At 39.1% G+C, this 8,387-nt stretch overlaps 1 long non-coding RNA gene across 1 annotated transcript in view; it reads right to left on the bottom strand.

Moving 5' to 3' along the window:
- Positions 1–517: 517 nt before the first annotated feature.
- Positions 518–8,387, bottom strand: part of LOC140070798 (uncharacterized) — a 68,773-nt gene continuing 60,903 nt past the window's right edge. The window contains exon 3 of the long non-coding RNA XR_011848988.1: positions 518–1,821. This is a non-coding gene — a long non-coding RNA (uncharacterized lncRNA). The remainder of the gene's footprint in view (positions 1,822–8,387) is intronic.

The raw sequence follows: 8,387 nt of genomic DNA, 5'->3' as shown, positions 1-8,387 counted from the left end.
TGCAATACCTGATACCTGAAACCCCACTGTTACAGTGAGAGAACCAAATCAAAATAAAGAGGATTTTCCATCTGCAAAAATATACAGGCAATGTTCAAGCTTTATTGGTTATTTCCACAGTACATCTAAGGGGTACGATAAAAGTCAACACGTTTCTGGCAGAATACTGGCAGTCATGAATAAGGGCAGTATTCTGCCAGAAATGTGTTGACTTTTATTGTACCATTAAGATGTACTGTGGAAATAACCAATAAAGCTTGAACATTTTCTAGATATCTTCTCAGCTGGAAAACTTTCCTCTTTTCGATATGGCAAAGAGGTAGCAGGGAGGTGGGACAACCCCATATAGGTCAGAAACTTGAAGGAAGTGCCTGCAGCAAGAATTAGATCTGCTGAATTTCTTGGGAGTGTGAAAAAGAATCAATTGATTCCTCTATAAGTTTTATGAGGCTGTTATTGGAGGAGGTATGCTACATCTCAATGATGAAGCTAAAAGATGACATTGGGTGTGCTGTGAATACTAGAGATGGGCAAATTTGTCAAAATTCGATTCGACCAGGTTCACAGAATTTTTCAAAAAAATTTGATTCGGCTCGAATCGATTCATGTCGTATCACGTTAAAAAACAGGTATTTCATGGCTGCAGAGAGCCTGTAAGGTGTTGTAGAACTTTGTGACATTCTCAAATATGCATAGGGAGCGTTGTCATCAAACAATGCTGTGTTTTAATATGACATGCACATGCCAGCGCCGCTCTTAGAATCGCTTCACTCTTCAATTCCATGGACACTTACATAGGCCAACTTCACCAAATAAATGAAGTGGGAACGTAGCCTGACAAGGTAACATCTGTGCCAGCTCTAAAGGACTGAGCTGAGGGCCAAGATCCCACTATAACATCAAAGAGTGCACTCTTTTTACACTGACATCAAATGATTCCATAGACGACAGAACCTGTTCTGTTAAACGTAGATACATGTAGAAACCCCCCAAAAGAGTGGAGAGGGTATCGGCAGTAATTTTGCATTTATGTCACTGATCATTTTGCCCTTCTTTTCATTCGGCAGTGTTTTCTTTCAATCGGTCAGTAATCCATCATCAGTATTGCTAAAGCCAAAAACACACAGGAGTTGATCCAGAACAGAGATGACCAATAAATGGGATATTTGCATATTCTCTGTGTTCTGTATCCACTGCTGCTTTTGGCTATCAATCTTGAAGCTTTTCATTCGTAGTGACAGATGAAATGAAGGGGAAAACCAAACATAGTGGCAACGTCATAGAGTGGTGGAGGGTGAAAACAGCATTATGGAAATCACAGGGTGTTCCAGGGAGACAATGGTCAGTTGGCAGCAACATGGTAGGCCACAGTGTGGCACAATGACAGAGTTTGAAATGAATTTGAAGTTGAAATTTTTCATTTAAATTTGAAGATTAAAGACGCCACATGCATCATTCATTATAATTTTCATGAAAATATTATGTCTTTGCCAAAAAAGAAATGCAATTTGGGGTATAGAGATCCCCCAAAATGTCCACCCTGGGATTGGAGCAAAAATCACTCCATAAATTATGTGGATTTTACACAGAGTTCTTGCTAGTAACTTCAGCAGCAAAAACTAACTGCAATTTGGGCTATACTGATCCCTCAAAGCGGACACCCTGGGATTGGAAATGGCCTTCTGTTTTTATAGGGCTGTGACATAACATAAGCCTGCTGGTCGCTGATTGGCTTACAGGTCTGCACATGTCATCGAGGGTCTTTCTTTCTTTCCTTTCCTTTCTTTTCCTTTCTTTTCCTTTCTTTCTTTCTTCCCATCTCTAGTGAATACAAAAGGAAAGAAACAGGCTTACGATTTACCATAGAATGGTTCACTTATCAAGTAAAGGAACGCAAAAATTTTCAATTCTGCTGTTAGACCCAAGATTTTAAGGACAACAATATTTTTAATATTCTGAACCCTGTTGGAGCTGAGGGTAAATCAGCAATGGAACCTTTCAATGGATTTTCAGATAGTGAAGCCTCAAAATTGAACAGGACTGCCTTTAATGGGTATTCCCATTTCAGCCATTTTATGGTATTGTTTGTATGATGAAAAGTTATGCAATTTTCCAATATACTTTCTTCATCAATTCCTCACAGTTTTCTAGATCTCTGCTTGCTTTCTTTCAATAGAAATGTTTCCTTCCAGTGGACAGAATCCGACCCTGGTCAGACATGTGTGAGGCTCGTTTGTATCACAGAGAGTAATCAGAGCTGTGTGCTATAACGAGCCACGCACCTGTGTGACCATGGGCAGATTTCTGTTCATTGGAAATAAACATATTGGGGCACATTTACTAAGGGTCCGTTGGAAGCATTTCCGTTGGGTTTCCCAAATATTTCTAATTTTCCCTGAATTGCACAGGGGTTTTTGTTGCACGCGCCAGCTTTCATGCGATACAAATCGTGGGCGTGGCCGTCGGACAATTCGACTGATTCTGACAAACCGCTGAATTTAACTTTCAAAATTGTGTCGCAAGACACGCACTTACATGCACCAGGAAGGTGAAGGTTAACTCCGGCGGACCTGAGCGGGGAAGCGACACATGCAGGAAATTGGACACACAATCTTAGTAAATCGCGGCAGCTCCGAATCCTCATCGGACATTCCGGATCGGCGGCGTCAACGGGACGGGTAAGTGAATGTGCTCCCTAAGCTTTCTATAGAATGACAGCAAGCAGAGGTCTAGAAAACTGTGAGGAATTGATACAGAAAGGATATTAGAAAATGCTATAACTTTTCATCATAAAAACAATAACATTAATTAGCTGAAATAGGAATACCCCTTTAACTAAAAAAACAATATAATCACCCTATTCAATCTGGAGCAGATACCATAAACACCAGGGGTGGAGGCAGAGGCAGAATAGTCTCCCAAAAGAATTAACCCGGAGAAGATGTTTTAGTCACAAGACCCTCCTATAACCATTATATGGTCAATAGGTAACAAAAATAGAAAGTTTTTATAGTGAAAACCAATAGCAAGTGATCAATTTATCAAAAAGAAAACATATGGACTTCAAGACATAGGCTCTGAAAAATGATTTATCATTTGTGCCTACACCTTCATATGACATGTTTACATGGATAAAGACTTTCAGCTGTTCATCCACTAGCTCAAATGGTGCAATTGTTTGTACAACACAATAGAAGAAAGTGTCATGAAATGGGCATAGAGGCACATATCTTGACAGTCTTGATGCTACAGCAGAGCTGGGCGATGGTCCCTTTACTAATCTAAAAATGTTCTCCAAGAAATTATAATGACACATTATATTTTATATACTTTTTGAGTATAGTTACAAATTAATTAAATAGTCTAGATATGAATGCGAGTATAGCATACCATTATATTACAATGGAGGAAAGACTAAGACATTCACACGACTAAGCATACGTCACCCATAGACCAGCAATGGCTGCTCAGAGCGATATGGTGACGCACATGTACGGAACATAACTGCACATGTCCTGTCTTTCCCCGTGTTACGAGCCGTATGTTTTCCATTGCAATGGAGAGGGGTGGCGTCACCCCTCCTCCTCTCTTTTGCGGGTGATGTATGCCCAACCGGTCGTACATGAAGTGCACATTAAAAGTCATAAAAACAGAACCCATAGGAAAATGGTGCAAACACTTTTTTTTGTAAATTTCACCACAATTTTTCCCTACTTAAGTACATCTGACTTATTTAAAGACTAACCCCTCTGCCCACTGTGACCGCTGGCTCTCTGAATGTTACTTTAGTCCCAGGCTGCAATGATCAGTTGTAAGGTGTATGTAATGAAGCTTTATTGATAATCATTGGTCCCATAATTATAAAACAACACTGCCCAGGATCGGAACTTTAATGTCACCTTAAAAAGGGGACCCCCGATCCCTGAAATGCGTTGTGACTACCTGTTTTGGTCTTTTTATGCTGATAAAATATCAGTCGAGCTGTGCACTTCTCGTCCTTGAAACTCCCCCCCCCCTCTTTTGAACCTATAATTATAAAATATACAGTTCCAACATACATACTGTACAAATTCAACTTGAGAACAAACCTAAAGAACCTATCTTGTACGTAAACCTGGAGACTGCCTGTACATGGCATGGAAAAAAAATAATGACACTGGGAAGTACGATTTTTTACGCAAAAAACATACCCTCATATAGCTCTGGTCATGAAAAAATACAAAAGTTAGATATTTTTGACGGTAAGTACCACAAAAAACTGAAACACAAAAGCAAAAAAGGGTCAGGTCTTTAATGGGTTAATTATCTGACAAACCCTATTTAATTGTCAGCCTAACTTTCCAGTTTTCACTGACCTTTTTAAAAAAAGAATGGTGTGCCATTTTAAGTCCTGCTGTAGAAGGTAGACCAGATGTAGGCCAAAGGGGTGACATTATCAGCCATTGCAAGAGTAGTTGGATGTTCCAAGTCTGTGCATCAAAAGGACTAGCATGTTTTGTGGACAGATTAGTATCATAGTTTATATCAGTGATGGCGAACCTATGGCACTGGTGCCAGAGGTGGCACTCAGAGCCCTTTCTGTGGGCACTCAGGCCATCAGCCCAGGACAGAGTTCACCAAATAGGATCCACCAAATCTTCCTGCAATCCCAGGCAACTTATGAGATGAGCGACACTTCATTGACTGTTTGGAACTGCTTGAAAAGTGAGAAGGTGTTGAAAGAAGTGCATTATCTTTGGAGTTCCTCATGCTGGAGCCACCATTCTTTCTAAACAGAGAGACCCTGGAGAGAAGCTACAATGATAGTCTGAATTTGCCCACCTTGTTTCAACTGTATTGGTGGCCTCAGGTGGCCGATACAATTAAAGAAGTGGAAGAACAGGTAGCTATAAGTTATTGCTTAAAATGGCACATCAGGGTAAATAAGTGGGTTTTGGTTGTGGTTTGGGCACTCAGTCTCTAAAAGGTTCGCCATCACTGGTTTATATGGTTGAAAAAAGACTGTAAGTTTAAAGCATTTAATTCCAATGATATCTGTATCATGCTTCTGGCTTCTTCCTACACTGGGCTATGGGATAATAGATAGATGAGGCTATTTCTAAGACCCCCTCAGCTTTTCCTGAAGTGGGTGAGACTTCCTGATTATGACATCCTTGGTAGTGATGCCAATAGCACTCAGGGCATTCACATGAATGTGCACAACCCGCTCAGCTAATCAGGGCACAGAAACAGCAGTGTTAGTGCTTGTAAAGAGATCTATTGCAGAGCAAGGCAGTGGAGACAGAGCATTGTAGCTCTGCATCATACAGGAATCTGCTCTATCACAAAGAAAAAGATATAATAAAACATGTCCTACTACACTACATAACACCTACATAGGAATAAAAAGATAAACACATGGCAGCATCACAGTATGAGTATGTATATAGATACATACATACACAGTGATGGTGCGTTCACACCTGGCAGTAACACATGCATTTTCAAACACATCAGAACAGTTGAGAAGAGATTTGCCTGAATACATAACTGTTGACACCTACGTTCACCAGGACGTTATGGTACGTCCCTGCGGGTAGATACTTCCCGCACCGGCATCGGTAACGTCCCGCTTCTGGCACCGACTCACGAACGGGGGCGGCACCAGAAACAGCTGCTGTCAGCTGTCTATTACAGCTGACACCATGCTGTAACACCTGCAATCGGAGCCGGCTCCGATCGCGAGTGTTAACCCGTGTCGGGGTCTTCCCTCTTCTGGGCAGCCCCAAGGTCTGCCGAGTGCTGCGTATGCATGCTCAGACAGTTTACACTGCTCTACAATGAATAAGAATTGTAGAGCTGTGTATTGGACTTGAACCAGCTATCAGGGCATCGCTGGTTCAAGTTCAAGTTTGTATAAGTAATCAAAGTTAAAAACTCTAAAGTTTAAACATTAGAATAAATAGATAAAAATATAAGCCCCTAAAATGTCACTTTCCAAAAAAAAAACAAAAAATGTTCCGAAAAAGGATAACTTTTAATTAATACATTTTTAAAAATGCTCTAAAAAGTGATATAAAAAATGTTACGCACTTTAAAATAAGACCAATAAAAAGAACAACTCTTCTCGCAAAAAATAACCAGATTTGTCAGCCGCAAAATAAAAAAGTTCTGCATATGAAAAGATGGTGATGCCAAAATGTAAAAGATTTTCTCCAAATTCATTTTTATTCAGTAAAATTGAATAAAGTACACAAAACTACCACATATTTGGTATCGCTACATCCGTGACAATCTGCATAATAAAACAGAATTGTTATTGGAATCGCTAAGTGAACCCCGTAAAAAACAACCTAAAAAAACTCTCTGAAAAAAAGATAATTTTTAATTAATACCCTTTAAAAAATGCTCTAAAAAGTGATTTAAAAATGTTGAGCAATCTAAAGACCACTAAAAAGAACAACGCTTCTCACAAAATATAAGCCTTTAACCAGATTTGTCAGGGGAAAAATAAAAAAAGGTATGCATATGAAAATAGGGTGATGCTAAAATTAACATTTTTGCCAAATTACTTTTTATTCCGTAAAATTTGGAAAAAAAATTAAAAATCTATATAAATGAGGTATTTTCTTAATTGTGGCGACCCATAGAATACAAATAATATACTATTTTTGTATGGTAAACGGCCAAAAAAAAACCCAAAAAAATCTTCCAAAAAATTGATGATTTTCATTTCCTCCACCAACAAAGAGTTAATAAAATCTCACCAATTAGCTATAGATGCCCCAAAATTATATAACAGAAAAGTTCATTTCATGTGGCAAAAAAAGAAAAAAAATTATAGCCTGTACAATGTGACAATACAAATCTGCTCTGGATGGCGCCTCCTTCCCCTCTATGCCCAGCCGGGGGCCCATACAGCAGGTTACCACCACATATAGGGTATCAGCATACTTGGGAGAAATTGGGTATCAAACTTTGTGGTGCCTTTTTTTTAAATCCTTTTCAAATGTTTAATTTTCCATCCAAAATGAGTGTATTGTCAAAAAATATTACAATTTGTAGACCGCACCTCCGTTTATGTTTTAACCCCTAAAAAAAACCTAAAGGGTTAAACAAACTTCTTAAAAGTGCTTTTTCGTACCTTGAGGGATGTAGTTTCCATAATGGGGTAATTTGCGAGTCTAGCTATTATTTAGGCCTCTCACAGTCAATTAAAAGTCGAACATGTCCATCTAAATACGGGTTTTGCTGATTTTCCAAAAAATTTGAAAAATGGCACCTAAATTCTGAGCCTCATAGCATTCTAGTAAAATATGTGGAATCTTAAAAAACCATGCCAGCATAAAGCAGACATTTGGGAAATGTAAGTTCTGAATTTATTTGGGAGCTATGACTACCTGCATCAAAAGTAGAGAATTTCGAACTTTGAAAATAAAGATTTTTTTTTCATAACTAAACACAAAAGATTTCATCCAAATTTTTAAACTAATTTGAGGAACGAGAAAACAATCTCAAAATCCCCTGGGTATCTTATAACGTTCCAAAGCTATAAGCACTTATAGTGACACAGAGAATATTTGAAAAAAGGGACCACATTCCTAAAAGCCAAAATAGGCCATAGGGGTTAACATTATGTTAACAAAATGCATACATTAACAAAATGTTAACATATGTGTTAACATAGCAATAATGGAAATGAACCACTAAAAATCAAAAAAGGCTAAAAATATATACCCCCACTCCTCTTCACTTTGATTCAGGCACTATTGTTAATTTTGCCGGGATCACCTAAAAAAGAATGTCTGGCACTCTGGGCTACTAATTATGCATGCCCTTGCCACCTCCCTCTCCTATGCTGGGAGCATGAGAGAGTGAGGTGACGTCACGGGAGAGTAATAGCCAAGAAAGCCACAACAGCCACAGAACTGTGGAAGAGACTGGACGAAGAGTGGACCAAAATCACACCAGAGTAGTGTGACTAGTGATATTCTGTGGCCACAGATGTGCTGAAGTCATGCAAAGCAAAGTCTTGTACACTTCATACTGATGGTGACTGTTGTAACCATCAGAAAATGCAACTGAAAAAGGTTTTAAGTTAAAGGGGTATTCCAGGAATCAGCATAATTCATATACAAATGGGTACTCAAAATATAAGCTCATGTGTAATTAGTTGTTATTTAAAATTTTGGTCCCCTTAGCAGAAAATGCTGATGACAGAGACTGTAATGAAGAAATAAAATGCTACTGGCCCTTTAATCAGTCCATTAATTTCCTCTGCGCGGTCCGTTGCAGAGCACACACAGGACGTGTGGTCACATGTCCACATCATGTCCTGCACCTGCCTGGGCAGGTCATGTGATCACCACTACGTTTGGCTGTAGTCGGTTGGTTGCAGTGCATCCAGT

The sequence above is a fragment of the Engystomops pustulosus genome, chromosome 7 (assembly GCF_040894005.1).
Source record: "Engystomops pustulosus chromosome 7, aEngPut4.maternal, whole genome shotgun sequence".
NCBI lineage: Eukaryota > Metazoa > Chordata > Amphibia > Anura > Leptodactylidae > Engystomops > Engystomops pustulosus.
Note: the sequence above shows the minus strand (reverse complement) of the source record. Positions and strands in the feature narration are given on the sequence as shown.